Consider the following 19121-nt stretch of genomic DNA (forward strand, 5'->3'; position numbering starts at 1 on the left):
TCCTGGGACCTTTTAATTTTCTTCCCACAGTCAGAACATTTAATTGGTCTCTCATCACTGTGAACAAACTGGTGTCTCAGGAGGGTGGCAGAATGAGAGAATCGCTTCAAAATAACGGAGCAGGTCAACGGTCTCTAATCCGTGTGGACAAGCTGGTGTCTCAGCAGCACGGAGGGTGCAATTAATCCCTGCCCACACACGGAGCGGGTTAAAGGTCTCTCCCTAGTGTGCACTTGCTGGTGTATCATTGGAGCGGATGGCTGAGTGAATCCCTTCCCACACACGGGGCCTGGGTTTCCCCCAGTGTGTGGCCACTGGTGTCGCTTCAGGTATTTGTAGATTTTGAAGCTCTTTCAGAACATTTAAAAGTTCTCTCCCCTATGTGAACTCACGGGGGTGCCAACAGATTGGAGGAGCGACTGAATCAGTTCCTGATGAATCGCGTAACTCTGTCAGAATTTGAGGTGATGTTTGGTTTGAGCTTCCTGTCTGTAAATGCTCCACTTCTAAAACCCTGTAAAAGGAGTGTAGAAAGGGTAAGTGGGGAAGCAGGAATTTTTTTTGGCTTATTTTGCCTCAAAGAACAAACAGGGTCGAGCCGGTCCCACTGGTGTCCAGCCATGCCCACAATAACCAGCAGGCCAGAAACAGCCCAATCCACCTCACTGACTTGGCCCTGAAGTCAAATCAAGTCTCATCAACGTCTCATCAAATGACATCCTTTGTGACTGTGACAAAGGTAAACTATCTCTACTCGTCCTTCTTGACTTGTCTGCAGCCTTTGACACGGTTGACCACTCCATCCTTCTCCCAACGCCTCTCCACCGTCGTCCAGCTGGGCGGGACTGCACTCGCCTGGTTCCATTCTTATCTATCTAATCGTAGCCACAGAATCACCTGCAACGGCTTCTCTTCCCGCTCCCGCATCGTTACCTCTGGTGTCCCCCAAGGATCGATCCTTGGGCCCCTCCTATTTAGAGTCATAGAGTTATACAGCACAGAAAGAGGCCCCTCGGCCCATCGTGTCTGCACCGGCCATCAAGCCCTGTCTATTCTAATCCCATTTTCCAGCACTGGGTCCATAGCCTTGTATGCTATGGCGTTTCACGTGCTCATCTAAATGCTTCTTGAATGTTGTGAGGGTTCCTGCCTCTACCACCCTTTCAGGCAGTGAGTTCCAGATTCCAACCACCCTCTGGGTGAAAAAGTTTTTCCTCAAATCCCCTCTTAACCTCCTGCCCCTTACCCTGAAACTATGTCCCCTGGTTATTGACCCCTCTACTAAGGGAAAAAGTTCCTTTCTATCTATCCCCCTCATAATTTTGTACACCTCAATCAGGTCCCCCCTCATCCTTCTCTGCTCTAAGGAAAACAACCCCAGCCTGTCCAGTCTCTCTTCATAGCTGAAGCACTCCAGCCCAGGTAACATCCTGGTGAATCTCCTCTGCACCCTCTCCAATGCAATCACATCCTTCCTATAGTGTGGCGACCAGAACTGCACACTGTATTCCAGCTGTGGCCTAACTAGCATTTTGTACAGCTCCATCATAACCTCCCTGCTCTTATATTCTATGCCTCGGCTAATGAAGGCAAGTATCCCATATGCATTTTTAACCACCTTATCGACCTGTCCTGCTGCGTTCAGGGATCTATGTACATGCACACCAAGGTCCCAGTGGATGTGGTGTATTTGGACTTCCAAAAGGCATTTGACAAGGTGCCACACAAAAGATTACTGCACAAGATAAAAAATCACGGGATTGGGGGTAATATAGTGGCATGGGTGGAAGATTGGCTATCTAACAGAAAATAGAGAGTGGGGATAAATGGTTCATTCTCGGGTTGGCAATCAGTAACTAGTGCTGTTCCGCAGGGGTTAGTGCTGGGACCCCAACTTTTTACAATCTATATGAATGATTTGGAGGAGGGGACCAAGTGCAACATATCCAAGTTTGCCGACGATACAAAGATGGGAGGGAAAGCAGTGAGTGAGGAGGACATAAAAAATCTGCAAAAGGACATAGACAGGCTAAGTGAGTGGGCAGAAATTTGGCAGATGGAATATAATGTTGGAAAGTGTGAGGCTATGCACTTTGGCAGAAAAAATCAAAGAGCAACGTATTATCTAAATGGAAAGAAACTGCCAAGTGCTACAGTACAAAGGGATCTGGGGGTCCTGGTGCATGAAACACAGAAGGTTAGTATGCAGGTAATCAGGAAGGCCAATGGAATCTTGGCTTTTATTGCAAGGGGGGTGGACTATAATAGCAGGGAAGTCTTGCTGCAGTTATACAGGGTATTGGTGAGGCCACACCTGGAATATTGCGTACAGTTTTGGTTTCCATATTTAAGAAATGATATACTTGCTCTCGAGGCAGTTCAGAGAAGGTTCACTCGGTTGATTCCAGAGATGAGGGGGTTGACTTATGAGGAAAGGTTGAGTAGGTTGGGCCTCTACTCATTGGAGTTCAGAAGAATGAGAGGCGATCTTATCGAAACATATTAGATTGTGAGGGGGCTTGATCGGGTGGATGCGGGGAGGATGTTTCCACTGATGGGTGAGAGTAGAACTCGGGGGCATAATCTTAGAATAAGGGGCTGCGCTTTCAAAACTGAGATGAGGAGAAACTTCTTCACTCAGAGGGTGGTAAATCTATGGAATTTGCTACCCCAGAGAGCTGTGGAAGCTGCGACATTAAATAAATTTAAAACAGAGATAGACAGTTTCCTAACTGATAAGGGAATTAGGGGTTACGGGGAGCGGGCAGGGAAGTGGACGTGAGTCTAGGTTCGGATCAGCCATGATCCTATTGAATGGCGGAGCAGGCTCGAGGGGCCGTATGGCCTACTCCTGCTTCTTATGTTCTTTTATAAGAATTATTATGTCCCTCTGATCCTCTGTCCTTCCTGGGGTCCTACCATTCATTGTGTATTCCCTTGCCTTGTTTGTCCTCCCAAAATGCATCACCTCACACTTTTCAGGGTTAAATTCCATTTGCCACTGTTCTGCCCATCTGACTAATCCGTCTATATCGTCCTGTAGCCTGAGGCTTCCCTCCTCACTATTTACCACTCCACCAATTTTCGTGTCATCAGCGAACTTACTGATCATACCTCCTACATTGATATCTCAATCATTAATGTACACTACAAACAGCAAAGGACCCAGCACTGATCCCTGCGGTACACCACTGGACACAGGCTTCCAGTCACAAAAACAACCTTCGACTATCACCCTCTGCCTCCTGCCACTAAGCCAATTTTGGATCCAATGTGCCAAATTGCCCTGGATCCCATGGGCTCTTACCTGCTCATCTAAATGCTGCCCCTTGGCGACATCATCCGAAAACACAGCGTCAGTTTCCACATGTACGCTGATGACACCCAGCTCTACCTCACCACCACTTCTCTCGACCCCCCCACGATCTCAAATCCGGTTCTGGGTGAGCAGAAATTTTCTCCAATTAAATATTGGGAAGACTAAAGCAATTGTTTTCAGTCCCTGCCACAAACTCTGTTCCCTAGCCACTGACTCCATCCCTCTCCCTAACATCTGTCTGAGGCTGAACCACACTGTTCACAACCTCGGTGTCATATCTGACCCTGAAATGAGCTTCCGAACACATATCCGCAGCATAACAAAGACCGCCTATTTCCACCTCGGTAACATGGCCCGTCTCCAGCCCTGCCTAACTCATCCGCTGCTGAAACCCTCACCCGGGCCTTTGTTACCTCAAGACTCGACTATTCAGGAGAGCTTTTTGAGCCAACATGTAGAAAGTCCTACAAGAGAGGGGGCGGTACTGGACCTAATTCTGGGGAATGTAGCCGGGCAAGTGGTGGAAGTGTCAGTAGGAGAGCATTTTGGCGACAGTGACCACAATTCGGTGAGATTTAAGGTGGTCATGGAAAAAGACAAAGACGGCCCGGAAATAAGGGTTCTAAATTGGGGGAAGGCCGATTTTAATATGATAAGGCAGGATCTGGCCAAATTGGACTGGGAGCAGCTACTTATAGGAAAATCCGCATCAAAACAGTGGGAGACTTTCAGAAGGGAAATAGAGAGAGTACAACGCCAACATGTTCCTGTAAAGGTCAAGGGTGGGACCAACAAGCAAAGGGAACCTTGGATGACAAGGGATATACAAAAATGCATTAGAAATAAAAGGGGGGCTTTTGGCAGTTACAAAAGACTAAAGACGGAAGAAGCCCTAGAGGAGTATAAAAAATGCAGGGGCATACTTAAAAAAGAAATTAGGAGGGCGAGGAGGGGCCATGAAATAACACTGGCGAGCAAAATAAAGGAAAATCCTAAGATGTTTTATAAGTATATTAAGGGCAAGAGGATAACCAGGGAAAGGGTAGGGCCCATTAGGGACCAAAGTGGCAATCTGTGTGTAGAGCCAGATGATGTAGGCGGGGTTTTAAATGAATTTTTTGCATCTGTGTTCACTATGGAGAAAGACGATGCAGACATAGAAATCGGGCAAGGGGGCTGTGACATACTTGAACATATTAGCATCGAGAGGGAGGAGGTGCTAGCGGTTTTAGCAGGCCAAAAAGTGGATAAATCCCCAGGCCCAGACGAGATGTATCCCAGGCTGCTGTGGGAGGCAAAGGAGGAGATTGCAGGGGCTCTGACACAAATTTTCAGAACCTCTCTGGCCACAGGGGATGTACCAGAGGACTGGAGAACAGCTAATGTAGTACCATTATTCAAGAAGGGTAGCAGGGATAAACCAGGGAATTACAGGCCAGTGAGCCTAACATCTGTGGTAGGGAAATTATTGGAAAAAATTCTGAGGGACAAAATTAGTCTCCACTTGGAGAGGCAAGGATTAATCGGGGATAGTCAGCATGGCTTTGTCAAGGGTAAATCATGTCTGACAAATCTGATTGAATTTTTCGAGGGGGTGACTAGGGGGGTGGATGAGGGAAATGCTGTGGATGTGGTTTACATGGACTTCAGTAAAGCTTTTGACAAAGTCCCGCATAGGAGACTGGTCAAGAAGGTAAGAGCCCATGGGATCCAGGGTGCCTTGGCGCGTTGGATCCTAAACTGGCTGAGTGGCAGGAGGCAGAGGGTGATGGTCGAAGGTTGCTTTTGTGACTGGAAGCCTGTGTCCAGTGGGGTACCTCAGGGATCGGTGCTGGGTCCCTTGTTGTTTGTGATCTACATAAATGATTTGGATGAGAATGTAAAAGGTATGATCAGTAAGTTCGCAGATGACACGAAAATTGGTGGGGTGGTAAATTGTGAGGAGGAAAGCCTCAGGCTACAGGACGATATAAACGGGTTGGTCAGATGGGCGGAAAAGTGGCAAATGGAATTTAACCCTGAAAAGTGCGAGGTGATGCATTTTGGACGGACAAATAAGGCAAGGGAATACACAATGAGTGGTAGGACCCTAGGAAGTACAGAGTGTCAGAGGGACCTTGGTGTACATGTACATAGATCCCTGAAGGCAGCGGAACAGGTAGATAAGGTGGTTAAAAAGGCATATGGGATACTTGCCTTCATTAGCCGAGGCATAGAATATAAGAGCAGGGAGGTTATGATGGAACTGTACAAAACGCTGGTGAGGCCACAGCTGGAGTACTGTGTGCAGTTCTGGTCGCCTCACTATAGGAAGGATGTGATTGCTTTGGAGAGGGTGCAGAGAAGATTCACCAGGATGTTACCTGGGATGGAGCGCCTCAGCTATGAAGAGAGGCTGGACAGGCTGGGGTTGTTTTCCTTGGAGCAAAGAAGGCTGAGGGGGGACCTGATTGAGGTGTACAAAATGATGAGGGGCATAGATAGGGTAGACAAAGAGGAACTTTTCCCCTTAGTAGGGGGGTCAATAACAAGGGGGCATAGATTCAGGGTAAGGGGCAGGAGATTTAGAGGGGATTTGAGGAGGAACTTTTTCACCCAGAGGGTGGTTGGAATGTGGAACTCAATGCCTGAAAGGGTGGTAGAGGCAGGAACCCTCACAACATTCAAGAAGCATTTGGATGAGCACTTGAAATGCCATTGCATACAAGGCTATGGACCAAATGCTGGAAAATGGGATTAGACTGGACAGGGATGGATGGGCGGCGCAGACACGATGGGCCGAAGGGCCTCTTTCTGTGCTGTAAAACTCTATGACTCTATGACTCTATTCCAACGCACTCCTGGCTGGCCTCCCACATTCTACCCCACGTAAACTTGAGGTGATCCAAAACTACCCGTGTCGTAACTCAACGCCAAGTCCCATTCACCCATCACCCCTGTGCTCACTGACCTACATTGGCTCCCGGTTAAGCAATGCTTCGATTTCAAAATTCTCATCCTTGTTTTCAAATCCCTCCATGGCCTCGCCCCTCCCTATCTTAGTTATTCCCTTCAGCCTCACAACCACCCGCCCCCCGCGATAGAATCACAGAAAAATTACAGCACAGAAGGAGGCCATTCAGCCCACCTTGTCCGTGCCGGCCGATTATGTGCTATCCACACTAATCCCACTTTCCAGCACTTGGTCCGTAGCCTTGTAGGTTACGGCACTTCAAGTGCATATCCAAGTACTTTTTAAAATGTGATGAGAGGTTCTGCCTCTACCACCCTGTCAGGCAGTGAGTTCCAGATCCCCACCACCCACTGGGTGAAAACATTTCTCCTCAACTCCCCTCTAAACCTCCGACCAATTACTTTAAATCTATGCCCCCTGGCTGTGGACCCCTCTGCCAAGGGAAATAGGTCCTTCCTATCTCGGCACCTCAGAATTTTATACACCTCAATCAGGTCTCCCCTCAGCCTCCTCGGTTCCAAAGAAAACAACCTCCTCCCCCCCCCCGCGAGACATCTGCGTTCCTCCAATTCTGCCGTCTTGAGCATCCCTGATTATAATCGCTGCACCATCAGTGGCCGTGTCTTCTGTTGCCTCGGCCCTAAGCTCTGGAATTCCCTCCCTGAACCTCTCCACCTCTCTTTCATAGAAAATAGGAGCAGGAGTCGGCCATTCGGCCCCTCGAGCCTGCTCCGCCATTCAATGAGATCATGGCTGATCAAAACCCACCTCTGTGACCAAGCTTTTGGCCATCTGCCCTAATTTCTCCTTGTGTGTCTCAGGGTCACATTTTTCAATGTCTTACAATACTCCTGTGCAGCGCCGTGGGACGTTTTCCTACGTTAAAGGCGCTATAGAAATACAAGTTGTTGTTGTTCTCATTGTTGGAGCTGAGCTCTGAACAGGCCCTGCCCCCTCCCCCGCTCCCGAGGATGAGCAGCTACCGCGCCGACGCAGGGCCCCTCATTCTCAGTCGGCCCGGGCAACCGCGAGAGTCCGGATCACCGGTGGAAAGTGAGTTTTTTCAGGGTTTTTTTTATATATAGCGGAGAGAAGCGCGGGCGGGGAGATAAATAAAAAGAAAATACAAACCGGACCGTCCCAGCGCCCTCCCGGCACCGAGCGGAGCGGATTGAGCGGCCGCAGCCCCCTGTCTTCTGCAGGGAGCCGGACTGGGGCACGTCATCAACTCCACGGCGGTGACTGACGGGAGCTCCAACCAATAGGGAGAGAGCGGGCGGAGCTTGGAGGGCTGAGGTGGCGGCGGGTCCTCCAACCAATCGGGGTGTCCGAGGGGCGGGACTTCCGCCGCCTGCTTCTCCCGCTGCTGAGACAAGTGGAATGCAGCAGAGGGCGCTCTTCTGAGTTTGGGGCTCAGGCCTGTTAGTGGAGCAGTGCAGAGGGAACTTTACTCTGCACTGGGCTTTACTCCCTCAGCACTGCACTGGAGGGGCAGCACAGAGTCTTAGACTCGAGTCTCGGGAGTGGGACTTCAACCCACAACCTTCTGACTCAGAGGAGAGAGTGCTGCCGCCTGAGCCACGGCTGACACTCTGTATCTAACCCGTGCTGTACCTGCCCTGGGAGTGTTTGATGGGACAGTGCAGAGTGAGCTTCACTCTGTATCTAACCCGTGCTGTACCTGCCCTGGGGGTGTTTGATGGGACAGTGCAGAGTGAGCTTCACTCTGTATCTAACCCGTGCTGTACCTGCCCTGGGAGTGTTTGATGGGACAGTGCAGAGTGAGCTTCACTCTGTATCTAACCCGTGCTGTACCTGCCCTGGGAGTGTTTGATGGGACAGTGCAGAGTGAGCTTCACTCTGTATCTAACCCGTGCTGTACCTGCCCTGGGAGTGTTTGATGGGACAGTGCAGAGTGAGCTTCACTCTGTATCTAACCCGTGCTGTACCTGCCCTGGGAGTGTTTGATGGGACAGTATAGAGGGAGCTTTACTCTGTATCTAACCCGTGCTGTACCTGCCCTGGGAGTGTTTGATGGGACAGTGTAGAGGGAGCTTTACTCTGTATCTAACCCGTGCTGTACCTGCCCTGGGAGTGTTTGATGGGACAGTGTAGAGGGAGATTTATTGTGTATATAAACCGTGCTGTACCAGCCCTGGGAGTGTTTGATGGGACAGTGTAGAGGGAGCTTTACTCTGTATCTAACCTGTGCTGTACCTGACCTGGGAGTGTTTGATGGGACAGTGTAGAGGGAGCATTGCTCTGTATCTAACCCGTGCTGTACCTGCCGTGGGAGTGTTTGATGGGACAGTGTAGAGGGAGCATTGCTCTGTATCTAACCCGTGCTGTACCTGCCCTGGGAGTATTTCATGGGACAGTGTAGAGGGGGCTTTACTCTGTATCTAACCCGTGACGTGCATGCCCTGGGAGTGTATGATGGGACAGTGTCGAGGGAGCTTTACTGTGTATCTAATCTGTGCTGTACCTGCCCTGGGAGTGTTTGATGGGACAGTGTAGAGGGAGCTTTAGTCTGAATCTAACCCCTGCTGTACCTGCCCTGTGAGTGTTTGAAGGGACAGTGTAGAAAGAGCTTTACTCTGTATCTAACCCATGCTGTACCTGCCCTGGGAGTGTTTGATGAGACAGTGTAGAATGAGCTTTACTCTGTATCTAAACCGTGCTGTCCCAGCCCTGGGAGTGTTTGATGGGACAGTGTAGAGGGAGCTTTACTCTGCATCTAAACCGTACTGTCCCAGCCCTGGGAGTGTCTGATGGGACAGTGTAGAGGGAGCTTTACTCTGTATCTAACCCGTGCTGTACCTGCCCTGGGAGTGTTTGATGGGACAGTGCAGAGGGAGCTTTACTCTGTATCTAAACCATGATGTGCATGCCCTGGGAGTGTATGATGGGACAACGTAGAGGGAGCTTGACTCTGTATCTAACCTGTGCTGTACCTGCCCTGGGAGTGTTTCATGGGACAGTGTAGAGGGAGCTTTACTCTGTATCTAACCTGTGCTGTACCTGCACTGGGAGTGTATGATGGGACAGCGTAGAGGGAGCTTTAGTCTGTATCTAACCCGTGCTGTATCTGCCCTGGGAATGTTTGATAGGGCAGTGCAGAGGGAGCTTTTCTCTTTATCTAACCCGTGCTATACCTGCCCTGGGAGCGTAGCGGGAGCTTTAGTCAGTATCTAATCCGTGCTGCACCTGCCCTGGGAGTGTGTGATGGGACAGTGTAGAGGGAGCATTAATCTGAATCTAACCCGTGCTGCACCTGCCCTGGGAGTGTTTGATGGGACAGTGTAGAGGGAGCTTTACTCTGTATCTAACCCGTGCTGTACTTGCCCTGGGAGTGTTTGATGGGACAGTGTAGAGGGAGATTTACTCTGTATCTAACGCGTGCTGTACCTGCCCTGGGAGTGTTTGATGGGACAGTGTATAGGGAGCTTTATTCTGTATCTAACCCGTGCTGTACCTGCCCTGGGAGTGTTTGATGGGACAATGTAGAGGGAATTTGGTCTGAATCTAACCCCTGCTGTACCTGCCGTGGGAGTGTTTGATGGGACAGTGTAAAGGGAGCTTTACTCTGTATCCAATCCGTGCTGTACCTGCCCTGGGAGTATTTCATGGGACAGTGTAGAGGGGGCTTTACTCTGTATTTAACCTGTGCTGTACCTGCCCTGCGAGTCTTTGATGGGACAATGCAGAGGGTGCTTTACTCTGTATCTACCTGTGCTGTGCCTGCCCTAGGAGTGTTTGATGGGACAGTGTAGAGGCAGCATTACTCTGTATCTAAACCGTACTGTACCTGCCCTGGGAGTGTTTGGTGGGACCGTGTTGAGGGAGCTTTCCTCTATCTAACCCGTGCTGTACCTGCCCTGGGAGTGTTTGATGGGACAGTGTAGAGGGAGCTTTACTCTGTATCTAAACCGTGCTGTACCAGCCCTGGGAGTGTCTGATGGGACAGTGTAAAGGGAGCTTTACTCTGTATCCAATCCGTCCTGTACCTGCCCTGGGAGTATTTCATGGGACAGTGTAGAGGGGGCTTTACTCTGTATCTAACCCGTGCTGTACCTGCCCTGGGATTGTTTGATGGGACAATGTAGAGGGAGCTTTACTCTGTATCTAACCTGTGCTGTCCCTGCCCTGTGAGTCTTTGATGGGACAATGCAGAGGGTGCTTTACTCTGTATCTACCTGTGCTGTGCCTGCCCTAGGAGTGTTTGATGGGACAGTGTAGAGGCAGCATTACTCTGTATCTAAACCGTACTGTACCTGCCCTGGGAGTGTTTGGTGGGACCGTGTTGAGGGAGCTTTACTCTATCTAACCCGTGCTGTACCTGCCCTGGGAGTGTTTCATGGGACAGTGTAGAGGGAGCTTTACTCTGTATGTAACCCATGACGTGCATGCCCTGGGAATGTATGATGGGACAGCGCAGAGGGAGCTTTACTCTGTATCTAACCTGTGCTGTACCTGCCCTGGGAGTGTTTGATGGGACAGTGTAGAAAGAGCTTTACTCTGTATCTAACCCGTGCTGTACCTGCCCTGGGAGTGTTTGACGAGACAGTGTAGAATGAGCTTTACTCTGCATCTAAACCGTGCTGTCACAGCCCTGGGAGTGTCTGATGGGACAACGTAGAGGGAGCTTTACTCTGTATCTAACCTGTGCTGTACCTGCCCTGGGAGTGTTTGATGGGACAGTGTAGAGGGAGCTTTACTCTGTATCTAACCCGTGCTGTACCTGCCCTGGGAGTGTTTGATGGGATAGCGTAGAGGGAGCTTTACTCTGTATCTAACCTGTGCTGTACCTGCACTGGGAGTGTATGATGGGACAGCGTAGAGGGAGCTTTTCTCTTTATCTAACCCGTGCTATACCTGCCCTGGGAGCATAGCGGGAGCTTTAGTCAGTATCTAATCCGTGCTGCACCTGCCCTGGGAGTGTTTGATGGGACAGTGTAGAGGGAGATTTACTCTGTATCTAACGCGTGCTGTACCTGCCCTGGGAGTGTTTGATGGGACAATGTAGAGGGAGGTTTAGTCTGAATCTAACCCCTGCTGTACCTGCCGTGGGAGTGTTTGATGGGACAGTGTAGAGGGAGCTTTACTCTGTATCTAACCCGTGCTGTACCTGCCCAGGGAGTGTTTGATGGGACAGTGCAGAGGGAGCTATTCTCTGTATCTAACCCATGACGTACCTGCGCTGGCAGTGTTTGATGGAACAGTGTAGAGGGAGCTTTACTCTGTATCTAACCCGTGCTGTACCTGCCTAGGGACTGTTTGATGGGACAGTGTAGAGGGAGCTTTACTCTGTATCTAAACCGTGCTGTACCAGCCCTGGGAGTGTCTGATGGGACAGTGTAAAGGGAGCTTTACTCTGTATCCAATCCGTGCTGTACCTGCCCTGGGAGTATTTCATGGGACAGTGTAGAGGGAGCTTTACTCTGTATCCAATCCGTGCTGTACCTGCCCTGGGAGTATTTCATGGGACAATGTAGAGGGTGCTTTAGTCTGAATCTAACCCCTGCTGTACCTGTCGTGGGAGTGTTTGATGGGACAGTGTAGAGGGAGCTTTACTGTGTATCTAAACCGTGCTGTACCAGCCCTGGGAGTGTTTGATGGGGCAGTGTAGATGGAGCTTTAGTCTGCATCTAACCCATGCTGTACTTGACCTGGGAGTGTTTGATGGGACAGTGTGGAGGGAGCTTTACTCTGTATCTAACCCGTGATGTACCTGCCCTGTGAGTGTTTGATGGGACAGCATAGAGGGAGCTTTACTCTGTAACTAACCTGTGCTGTACCTGCACTGGGAGTGTATGATGGGACAGCGTATAGGGAGCTTTACTCTGTATCTAACCCGTGCTGTACTTGCCCTCGGAGTGTTTGATGGGACAGTGTAGAGGGAGATTTACTCTGTATCTAACGCGTGCTGTACCTGCCCTGGGAGTGTTTGATGGGACAGTGTATAGGGAGCATTACTCTGTATCTAACCCGTGCTGTACCTGCCCTGGGAGTGTTTGATGGGACAGTGTAGAGGGAGCTTTACTCTGTATCTAACCCGTGCTGTACCTGCCCTGGGAGTGTTTGATGGGATAGTGTAGAGGGAGCTTTACTCTGTATCTAACCCGTGCTGTACCTGCCCAGGGAGTGTTTGATGGGACAGTGCAGAGGGAGCTATACTCTGTATCTAACCCATGACGTACCTGCGCTGGCAGTGTTTGATGGAACAGTGTAGAGGCAGCATTACTCTGCATCTAAACCGTACTGTACCTGCCCTGGGAGTGTTTGGTGGGACCGTGTTGAGGGAGCTTTACTCTGTATCTAAACCGTGCTGTACCAGCCCTGGGAGTGTCTGATGGGACAGTGTAAAGGGAGCTTTACTCTGTATCCAATCCGTGCTGTACCTGCCCTGGGAGTATTTCATGGGACAGTGTAGAGGGGGCTTTACTCTGTATCTAACCCGTGCTGTACCTGCCCTGGGATTGTTTGATGGGACAATGTAGAGGGAGCTTTACTCTGTATCTAACCTGTGCTGTACCTGCCCTGCGAGTCTTTGATGGGACAATGCAGAGGGTGCTTTACTCTGTATCTACCTGTGCTGTGCCTGCCCTAGGAGTGTTTGATGGGACAGTGTAGAGGCAGCATTACTCTGTATCTAAACCGTACTGTACCTGCCCTGGGAGTGTTTGGTGGGACCGTGTTGAGGGAGCTTTACTCTATCTAACCCATGCTGTACCTGCCCTGGGAGTGTTTGATGGGACAGTGTAGAGGGAGCTTTACTCTGTATCTAACCCATGACGTGCATGCCCTGGGAATGTATGATGGGACAGCGCAGAGGGAGCTTTAGTCTGTATCTAACCTGTGCTGTACCTGCCCTGGGAGTGTTTGATGGGACAGTGTAGAGGGAGCTTTACTCTGTATCTAACCCATACTGTACCTGCCCTGTGAGTGTTTGAAGGGACAGTGTAGAAAGAGCTTTACTCTGTATCTAACCCGTGCTGTACCTGCCCTGGGAGTGTTTGACGAGACAGTGTAGAATGAGCTTTACTTTGCATCTAAACCGTGCTGTCACAGCCCTGGGAGTGTCTGATGGGACAACGTAGAGGGAGCTTTACTCTGTATCTAACCCGTGCTGTACCTGCCCTGGGAGTGTATGATGGGACAGCGTAGAGGGAGCTTTTCTCTTTATCTAACCCGTGCTATACCTGCCCTGGGAGCGTAGCGGGAGCTTTAGTCAGTATCTAATCCGTGCTGCACCTGCCCTGGGAGTGTTTGATGGGACAGTGTAGAGGGAGATTTACTCTGTATCTAACGCGTGCTGTACCTGCCCTGGGAGTGTTTGATGGGACAGTGTATAGGGAGCTTTACTCTGTATCTAACCCGTGCTGTACCTGCCCTGGGAGTGTTTGATGGGACAATGTAGAGGGAGGTTTAGTCTGAATCTAACCCCTGCTGTACCTGCCGTGGGAGTCTTTGATGGGACAATGTAGCGGGAGCTTTAGTCAGTATCTAACCCGTGCTGTACCTGCCCTGGGAGTGTTTGATGGGACAGTGTAGAGGGAGCATTACTCTGTATCTAACCCGTACTGTACCTGCCCTGGGAGTGTTTGATGGGACAATGTAGAGGGAGCTTTACTCTGTATCTAACCTGTGCTGTACCTGACCTGGGAGTGTTTGATGGGACAGTGTAGAGAGAGCTTTACTCTGTATCTAATCCGTGCTGTGCCTGCCGTGGGAGTGTTTGATGGGACAATGTAGAGGGTGCTTTACTCTGTATCTACCTGTGCTGTACCTGCCCTGGGACTGTTTGATGGGACAGTGTAGAGGGAGCTTTAGTCTGAATCTAATATGATATGATAAGGCAGGATCTGGCCGATTTTAATATGATAAGGCAGGATCTGGCCAAAGTGGACTGGGAGCAGCTACTTATAGGAAAATCCACATCAAAACAGTGGGAGACTTTCAGAAGGGAAATAGAGAGAGTACAACGCCAACATGTTCCTGTAAAGGTCAAGGGGGGGACCAACAAGCAAAGGGAACCTTGGATGACAAGGGATATACAAAAATGCATTAGAAATAAAAGGGGGGCTTTTGGCAGTTACGAAAGACTAAAGACGGAAGAAGCCCTAGAGGAGTATAAAAAGTGCAGGGGCATACTTAAAAAAGAAATTAGGAGGGAGAGGAGGGGCCATGAAATAACACTGGCGAGCAAAATAAAGGAAAATCCTAAGATGTTTTATAAGTATATTAAGGGCAAGAGGATAACCAGGGAAAGGGTAGGGCCCATTAGGGACCAAAGTGGCAATCTGTGTGTAGAGCCAGATGATGTAGGCGGGGTTTTAAATGAATTTTTTGCATCTGTGTTCACTATGGAGAAAGACGATGCAGACATAGAAATCGGGCAAGGGGACTGTGACATACTTGAACATATTAGCATCGAGAGGGAGGAGGTGCTAGCGGTTTTAGCAGGCCAAAAAGTGGATAAATCCCCAGGCCCGGACGAGATGTATCCCAGGCTGCTGTGGGAGGCAAAGGAGGAGATTGCAGGGGCTCTGACACAAATTTTCAGAACCTCTCTGGCCACAGGGGATGTACCAGAGGACTGGAGAACAGCTAATGTAGTACCATTATACAAGAAGGGTAGCAGGGATAAACCAGGGAATTACAGGCCAGTGAGCCTAACATCTGTGGTAGGGAAATTATTGGAAAAAATTCTGAGGGACAAAATTAGTCTCCACTTGGAGAGGCAAGGATTAATCGGGGATAGTCAGCATGGCTTTGTCAAGGGTAAATCATGTCTGACAAATCTGATTGAATTTTTCGAGGGGGTGGATGAGGGAAATGCTGTGGATGTGGTTTACATGGACTTCAGTAAAGCTTTTGACAAAGTCCCGCATAGGAGACTGGTCAAGAAGGTAAGAGCCCATGGGATCCAGGGTGCCTTGGCACGTTGGATCCTAAACTGGCTGAGTGGCAGGAGGCAGAGGGTGATGGTCGAAGGTTGCTTTTGTGACTGGAAGCCTGTGTCCAGTGGGGTACCTCAGGGATCGGTGCTGGGTCCCTTGTTGTTTGTGATCTACATAAATGATTTGGATGAGAATGTAAAAGGTATGATCAGTAAGTTCGCAGATGACACGAAAATTGGTGGGGTGGTAAATTGCGAGGAGGAAAGCCTCAGGCTACAGGACGATATAAACGGGTTGGTCAGATGGGCGGAAAAGTGGCAAATGGAATTTAACCCTGAAAAGTGCGAGGTGATGCATTTTGGACAGACAAATAAGGCAAGGGAATACACAATGAGTGGTAGGACCCTAGGAAGTACAGAGGGTCAGAGGGACCTTGGTGTACATGTACATAGATCCCTGAAGGCAGCGGAACAGGTAGATAAGGTGGTTAAAAAGGCATATGGGATACTTGTCTTCATTAGCCGAGGCATAGAATATGAGAGCAGGGAGGTTATGATGGAGCTGTACAAAACGCTGGTGAGGCCACAGCTGGAGTACTGTGTGCAGTTCTGGTCGCCTCACTATAGGAAGGATGTGATTGCTTTGGAGAGGGTGCAGAGAAGATTCACCAGGATGTTACCTGGGATGGAGCGCCTCAGCTATGAAGAAAGACTAAACAGGCTGGGGTTGTTTTCCTTGGAGCAAAGAAGGCTGAGGGGGGACCTGATTGAGGTGTACAAAATGATGAGGGGCATAGATAAGGTAGATAAAGAGGAACTTTTCCCCTTAGTAGGGGGGTCAATAACAAGGGGGCATAGATTCAGGGTAAGGGGCAGGAGGTTTAGAGGGGATTTGAGGAGGAACTTTTTCACCCAGAGGGTGGTTGGAATCTGGAACTCACTGCCTGAAAGGGTGGTAGAGGCAGGAACCCTCACAACATTCAAGAAGCATTTGGATGAGCACTTGAAATGCCATTGCATACAAGGCTATGGACCAAATGCTGGAAAATGGGATTAGACTGGACAGGGATGGATGGGTGGCGCAGACACGATGGGCCGAAGGGCCTCTTTCTGTGCTGTAAAACTCTATGACTCTATGACTCTAACCCCTGTTGTACCTGCCGTGGGAGTTTTTGATGGGACAGTGTAGAGGGAGCTTTACTGTGTATCTAAACCGTGCTGTACCAGCCCTGGGAGTGTTTGATGGGACATTGTAGAGGGAGCTTTACTCTGTATCTAACCCGTGCTGTACCTGCCCTGGGAGTGTTTGATGGGACAGTGCAGAGGGAGCTTTACGCTGTATCTAACCCGTGCTGTACCTGCCCTGGGAGTGTTTGATGGGACAGTGTAGATGGAGCTTTAGTCTGCATCTAACCCATGCTGTACTTGACCTGGGAGTGTTTGATGGGACAGTGTAGAGGGAGCTTTACGCTGTATCTAACCCGTGCTGTACCTGCCCTGGGAGTGTTTGATGGGACAGTGTAGAGGGAGCTTTACTCTGTATATTGCTTTACAATATGTCCAGGAACCAAATAGAGAACAGGCCAACTTAGACTGGGTATTATGTAATGAGAAAGGATTAATTAGCAATCTTGTTGTGCGAGGCCACTTGGGTTGGAGCGTTCATAATATGATAGAATTCTTCATTCAGATGGAGAGTGAAATAGTTGACTCAGAGACTAGGGTACTGAAGTTAAATAAAGGAGACTACGATGGTATGAGGTGCGAGTTGGGTAGGATTGATTGGGGAATGTCGCTCAAAGGGTTGACGGTGGATGGGCATTGGCAAACCTTCAAAGATCGCATGGATGAACTACAGAATTTGTTCATCCCAGTTTGGCATAAAAATAAAACAAAAAAGGTGACTCAACCGTGGCTAACAAGGGAAATTAGGGATAGCATAAGATCCAAGGAAAGGACATATAAATTGGCCAGAAAAAGCAGTAAACCTGAGGATTGGGAGCAGTTTAGGATCCAACAAAGGAGGACAAAGGGATTAATTAAGAGGGGGAAAATAGAGTATGAGAGTAAGCTTGCAGGGAACATAAAAACTGACTGTAAAAGCTTTTATAGATATGTGAAGAGAAAAAGATTGGTGAAGTCAAGCGTAGGTCCCTTGCAGTCAGAATCAGGGGAATTTATAATGGGAAACAAAGAAATGGCAGACCAATTAAATACATACTTTGGTTCTGTCTTCACAAAGGAGGACACAAATAACCTCCCAGAGATGTCGGGGAACATAGGGTCTGATGAAAGGGAGGAACTGATAGAAATCAGTATTTGTAGGGAAATAGTGTTCTGGAACTTGATGGGATTGAGGGCCGATAAATCCCCAGGGCCTGATAATCTACATCCTAGGGTACTTAAGGACGTGGCCCTAGAAATAGTAGATGCATTGGTGGTCATCTTCCAAAATTCGATAGACTCTGGAACAGTACCCATGGATTGGCGGGTAGCTAATGTTACCCCACTGTTCAAAAAGGGTGGTAGAGAGAAAAGGGGAATTACAGACCGGTAAGCCTGACATCGGTAGTGGGGAAAATGCTAGAGTCCAGTATAAAGGATGTAATAGCAGAGCACTTGGAAAAAAGCGACCGGATCGGACAAAGTCAACATGGCTTTACGAAAGATAAATCGTGTTTGACTAATCTACTGGAATTTTTTGAGGATGTAACTGGTTAATAGATAAGGGAGAACCAGTAGATGTGGTGTATTTGGACTTTCAAAAGGCTTTCGATAAGGTCCCGCATAAGGCAGAAACTCTCATCACATTTAAAAAGTACTTGGATATGCACTTGAAGTGCCGTAACCTACAAGGCTACGGACCAAGTGCTGCAAAGTGGGATTAGGGAGGAGAGCTCTTCGTCGGCTGGCACGGACAAGATGGGCCGAATGGCCTCCTTCTGTGCTGTAAATTTCTATAATTCTATGAATTGTAGTTAAAGGAACAGACACCCCACAAACTCTGTTCCCTAGCCACTGACTCCATCCCTCTCCCTAACATTTGTCTGAGGCTGAACATAGAAACATAGAAGATAGGAGCATTCGGCCCCTCGAGCCTGCTCCGCCATTCAATGAGATCATGGCTGATCATCCAAATTCAGTGCTCTGTCCCTGCCTTCTCCCCATATCCCTTGATCCCTTTAGCCTAAAGAAATATATCTAACTCCTTCTTGAATATATTTAATGAATTGGCCTCTACTGACTTCTGTGGCAGAGAATTCCACTGGTTCACCACTCTCTGGGTGAAGAAATTCCTCCTCATCTCTGTCCTAAATGGCTTACCCCTTATCCTTAGACTGTGACCCCTGGTTCTGGACTCCCTGACCATCGGAAACATCCTTCCTGCATCTAGTCTGTGTAGTCCTGTTAGAATTTTATAAGTTTCAATGAGATCCCCTCTCATTCTTCTAGACTCCAGCAAGTACAAGCCCAATCGACCCACTCTCTCCTCATACGTCATTCCTGACATCCCAGGTATCAGCCTGGTGAATCTTCGCTGCACTCCTTCCATGGCAAGAACATCCTTCCTCAGATAAGGCGACCAAAACTGCACACAATACTCAAGGTGTGGTCTCACCAAGGCCCTGTACAACTGCAGCAAGACATCCTTGTTCCTGTACTCAAACCCTCTCGCTGCGTAGGCCAACAAACTATTAGCTTTCTGAACCGCCTGCTGCACTTGCATGCTTACCTTCAGCGACTGGTGCACAAGGACACCCAGGTCTCGTTGCACTTCCCCATCTCCCAATCTATTGCCATTCAGATAATAATCTGCCTTCCTGTTTTTGACACCAAAGTGGATAACCTCGCATTTATCCACGTTATATTGCATCTGCCATGCTTCTGCCCAATCACCCAACCTGTCCAAATCATACTGGAGTTTCTCGGCATCCTCCTCACAGCAC

The 19121-nt window shown here is 49.1% G+C and overlaps 1 pseudogene; it reads right to left on the bottom strand.

Annotated features, from left to right (window-relative positions):
* Positions 1-17019, bottom strand: part of LOC147084023 (uncharacterized) — an 82856-nt pseudogene extending 65837 nt beyond the window's left edge.
* Positions 17020-19121: the final 2102 nt, after the last annotated feature.

Source organism: Somniosus microcephalus, unplaced genomic scaffold (genome assembly GCF_052327205.1).
Source record: "Somniosus microcephalus isolate GS21.2 unplaced genomic scaffold, FLI_Smic_1.0 scaffold4, whole genome shotgun sequence".
NCBI classification, from domain to species: Eukaryota; Metazoa; Chordata; class Chondrichthyes; order Squaliformes; family Somniosidae; genus Somniosus; species Somniosus microcephalus.